The sequence below is a fragment of the Nematolebias whitei genome, chromosome 13 (genome assembly GCF_014905685.2).
Source record: "Nematolebias whitei isolate Nwh7 chromosome 13, NemWhi1, whole genome shotgun sequence".
Taxonomy (NCBI): Eukaryota; Metazoa; Chordata; class Actinopteri; order Cyprinodontiformes; family Rivulidae; genus Nematolebias; species Nematolebias whitei.
Genome location: NC_056510.1, coordinates 40,310,564 through 40,315,736, shown reverse-complemented (window position 1 = coordinate 40,315,736; position 5,173 = coordinate 40,310,564). Strand labels below are relative to the sequence as shown.

The following is a 5,173-nucleotide window of genomic DNA, read 5'->3' as shown; positions in this document are numbered from 1 at the left end:
AATGAAATATTTTCAACAAATATTTAATTGTATCTAATTTTATAAGCTTTACATATTTCAAATACTTACATATATATATATAATTTCAGTTGAAAACATATTTTGTTAAATAAACTAGTTTAAATCAAGTTTTCATATAGTCAATGCAATTTGTTTACCTACTTTAAATTTTTGACACTAACATGAAATTGACACAAAGCACTGTAAAAATTACATTTGTGTTTGTAACAAAGTTAGGTCAAATAATTGAATAGTTTACTGCTTTAATTTGCAAATAATCTCTTAAGACATCAATCAAACACTATACAAATCTCATAATGAAAACAAATGTATTGTAAATGTAATTTTAGTTTTTCAGGTAAATAAATAAATAAATATGTTTTTTTGTATTCAGTGATTATTATTATTATTATTATTATTTTTACCCAGGCGCTGTTCAAAAACAAACAAACAAAAAAAAAAAAACTGGATGGTGACACAACCAGAGAAGGATATTTTGGCTAAAGGACTGAATTATGGATTTTGCATTTTTTTCACAAGAAATATGTCTTGTGGAACTGATCCCTGCCACCAAGTCTGCTTTAATGAACAGTAACATGATAGAAGCTGAGGTAGACTATCTCAGAAAAAATGTAACATTAACCCTCTTCATCGCCAATCCAACTCCATCAAATGTTACACCAAAAGGAAAAAAGCTATAACAAATTTAACTTAGGACAAAAAAAAAACACAATTTTGTCAGTGGATAATGGAAGATGAACAGTGATCATCAGCACTACTGAGTTTAAAAACAAAATCCACATTACTGCGGGATAGCACCACATACAGTATAAGACCATGAATCGGGACAAAATTAGCACACACCAAAAGAAGGTGACAGGTTTTGTACAAAAACTCATGGAAGACAAAGCAATCAATTTAATGTGTGGACCACAGATTATATCAAGGAGAAGCCACCCCATGTTTAAATAAACACCAAAATACTTGAAGAAGAAATATTACTCAGACCCATCGTCAGCAGCAGAAACCAGCAATTAGTATACAATATGTAAAAAAATCTTGCTTGTACTTAGGTTTCTCTTGTTGGAAAGACACCATGTCACATAGAGAACTTCATGGATTTTGCAAACAAAGTTCAACACTTAAAGATGGCCCCAACCCTTGTCTAGCCCATACTTTCTATTTTATAAATATTTTAGAAATATTTTCACTAAAAGCGGTGATGGACATGGTTCCACTAATCAGCTAACAGGTAAAGTGGAAATAACATTTACTTTAGTGCATTTGCATTTTTGCAAACCTTAGAAACCATTGCGGACCAATTACTTTCCACCAAATTGAGATCCGGTACAAAAAAGCGTACAGAAGAATGGTGACTTACATGAAACAATGCTAAGCTAAACAAAGCTAAACTAATTCAAGTAAAGTAATGAAATGCTAAGCATCACTTGGCAGCATCACCTTTCAGAAAGGTACTATCTTCTTCCCTCGCAGTGCTTTCCCTCCTTGGGAATGCTGCACTGCATCGAGTAAGTAAAGACAGCAGCAATGTGAAGACGTGGTCACTTTGTCCTCCAGCAGTCTAAGCCTATAGCAGCATAACTAAGGGATAGCTCAGGAAACCAAAGCCAACCCTAACTATAGGATTCATCAAAAAGGAAAGACTTGAGCGTAATCTTACAAGTAGACAAGGTGTCAGCCTCATGGACAGAAACTGGAAGTTGGTTCCACAAGAGAGGAGCCTGTTTGTGACTGTTTCCTCACCCCTCCCGTCCCCAAGGCCGTGGACATGTGACAGAACCTCAACTGAGCTGAAGATGAACGTCACCTCTTATCTGGACAATGGCTGAGAGGGGAGGCCTCTGGACTATGCTATGACTTTCCCTTAAAAATTCAATGTTTTCATCGGCCTATATATGCTCATGTATAACGTCTGTTTATGTTGCTTTGCTGTGGTAGGTTTTTTTGATGCCTCAAATCGTGCCCTGTCTAGGACACGGTGTGAGAGATCTTTTTTTTTTATACCGTCTCTCCTCATGTTTTCTTTCCTTTTCTAACCACTGTTTTTGTCTGTCCAAACAGGTCTCACATGTAAATGAGACTTCGAGGCTCAGTGTGATTTATCTGCTTAAATAAAGGTTGAATGAATGAATGTTGAGGGAGTATCTGTTAGGATCGAGATCGTACCCAGGATGAAAGACCAGAAAACTGAATAGAGACCAGGACTCAAAGTATCAAAAGAACAGTGTTTATTTACAATGTGATATTCAAGGTGAGGACGTCTATATACAGGTGCCGGGAAGATATATACAATATATATATATATACAGGATCACCTGAGGAGCAGAGGAAGAGGTTAAGGGGGTGCAGGAGGGACTGGAGCGATTTGTGAAGAATCTTCCTTACGTGACGTGAGGTTGAACAAGAGGGATCCAAATATGAATTCAGGTTGAAGCGGCAAGTGGTGGAAGGCAAAAGCAGCTGCAGGGTGACAGGAGGGATCGAGGAGGAACTCAGGAGACTCAGGCAGGTCCGATGACAACGTGAAAACAGGAAGTCTCTGAGAACGCAGAGAGAGACAAAACTTCAGTCGTTTACTAGAGAACACAGTTTACTGGCTAGAACATTTGCTACCGTTGGCAGGCAATGTCCCAGCGCCTGTAGAGTGGCTTCTGAGTCTTCTTATACTCCTCCTCGGGTGTGGTGCTGATCAGCTGCAGCTGCTGGCAATTAGGGAGCTTGAGGAGAGAGAGGAGTGCAGGGCAGGATCCCAACAGTATCAGAGAAACTGAGACGTTTATTTTCTAAACACAATGTCCCAGTGGCTTTTAAACCACAAAATACATTAAAGACTGGTTCATCCCAAAGATCCAGTCCCCCGGCACAAACAGAATAATATTGTGTATGTTGTTCAGTGTCAGGAGGGTGATCAGTATTACATCAGGGAAACTAAACAGCCACTGGCCAAAAGGATGGCCCAGCACAGAAGATCAACACCATCAGGCCAGGACTCTGCGGTCTACACTCATCTCCAGGCCAGCGGTCACTCTTTCAGGGATGAAGATGTTCACATCCTGGACAGAGAGGAACGATGGTTTGAGAGAGGAGTAAAGGAGGCCATCTTTGTGAAAAGAAATCGTCCATCATTGAACAGGGGTGGAGGCCTCCGGGTTCAACTGTCCCCCTCTTACAATGCTGTGATTGCTAGTATCACTCAACCCCCTGTGAACAGTAAACAGCCATCAGTGTGCTAATGATCCATTGTTAGGCTGATGGTCCTTCTTGAGCATGTGAGCAGCTGGTTCTGGTTGTCAGCAGCAAAACTGGTTGATCCACTCTGAGAAGGTGCTATTTAAGAGTCTGAGCTGAATACAGCACCTCAGACTGAAGAAGTCTCTCGAATGAAAGATGAAACATTTCTACGTTTTTTTTTTTTTTGTTGTTTTGCTATGTTTTGTTTTTTTGAATGTCCAGAGGACCAGATTTAACTTTTTAAAATTATTATAAAAGGCATTTTTTTATACAAGTTAACGGGAGCCTAGCAGAACGTGGCTTCTCGTCCTGCAGCCATCTTGAATCCCAATGCACTTTTAAATCCCCCAGCTCCAAGTTTGGAGAGAAACAGAAGGCAAGTGTAAACAAATCACAATAAAGACAAGGGATATTTAACAAACAGTAAAAAAAAATTAAAACCCAAAAGAGGAGCAAAATCAATGTTCAGCAGAGACTAACAGAAAATAATTAGGGGAATAGAAGACACAGATAAATTGGTTGTATTACAAAGAGATACAGTCAGTCAGCTGTAGCTTTCTGATGATGGCAATACAGGAGGGAGAACTTTGTTTTCCACAGCTCATTAACAGTTCCTGCATGAAGACTACACTTCACTGGCCTGAAGTTGTGCTCCTGAACATCATGATGTCCTTTATCTCTATGATTACTGTTGTCCTCAACCTCCTCGTCATCATCTCAGTCTCACATTTCAGGCAGAAATTAAGATCTGTTTGTGATTTCAATTGTATAAATGTGAAAACTTTTACATGACTATTTTTTCACTGCTCTCATTTTAGTGAAGAAACATTTCTGTGTTTTTTTTTTTCAGGCAGCTCCAGACACCATCTAACATCCTCCTCCTCTCACTGGCAGTCATAGATTTCCTAACTGGATTTCTGATGTTACCAGTTGAAATTTTTAGAACTACATCTTGCTGGATAGTTGGAGATGCTTTGTGTTTCTTGTATTATTATGTAGTTTGTCTTTTTCTCTCTGCTTCAACTGGAAATATTGTTCTTATATCAATTGACCGCTGTGTGGCTATTTGTGACCCTTTGCATTATTCCACCAAAATCACTGTGGCAAGAGTAAAATGCAGTGTTTGTCTATGTTGGCTGTGGTCTGCTTCTTACAGCATTTTCTATTTAAAAGATCTCCTGATTCAACCAGGCAGGATGAATTCTTGCGTTGGAGAATGCACACTTTCCTTTGATGAAATTACAGGAACTGTTGATCTTATTTTAAACTGTATTTTTCCAGTTGTAATTTGTGTTTTGTTTATAAAAGTAATTGTGGTAGCTGTGTCTCAGGCCCGTACGATGCGTTCTCAAATTGCATTAATCAGATCTCGGGTTTCAGTGAACTTAGAAGCTAAAAAATCTGAATTGAAAGCAGTCAGGACTCTTAGTGTTCTTATTACTGTATACCTTATATCTTTCTGTCCATATTACTGGTACTCTGTTTTCAAGTTGATTTACCCAGTACATCATATGCATCATTATTGCTTTTTCTCTTTTATTTTAACTCATGTCTAAACCCTGTGATATATGCACTATTTTACCCCTGGTTCAGAAAAGCATCAAAGCTCATTGTGACTTTGCAGATACTGCAGCCCAGCTCTTGTGATGCCAACATACTGTAATTTCAGTTAGTAATTTAGTAAACTTAGTCACACGTAGTGAAAATATAGGGTTTTATTATTGCAAAAACACAGAAACAAACTTTTAGTAATATAAATTATTTTAAAGTTAGGAAATTTTTGGTCAAAGGTTTTGAATGTTTTATTATAATGACTGAGAACATTATTCCCCTCTGCCCTAAGAACAAGAAGCCAAAAACAAGCTGAACCATCTCCCAAAACACTGTCTTATCTCTGCTCATGAACCATAATGTGAGTGCT

General features: G+C 38.2%; 1 pseudogene; it reads left to right on the top strand.

The window, feature by feature from the left end:
- The first annotated feature begins 3,915 nt into the window (after window positions 1-3,915).
- On the top strand, window positions 3,916-4,915 carry LOC119419400 (annotated as a pseudogene).
- Window positions 4,916-5,173: the final 258 nt, after the last annotated feature.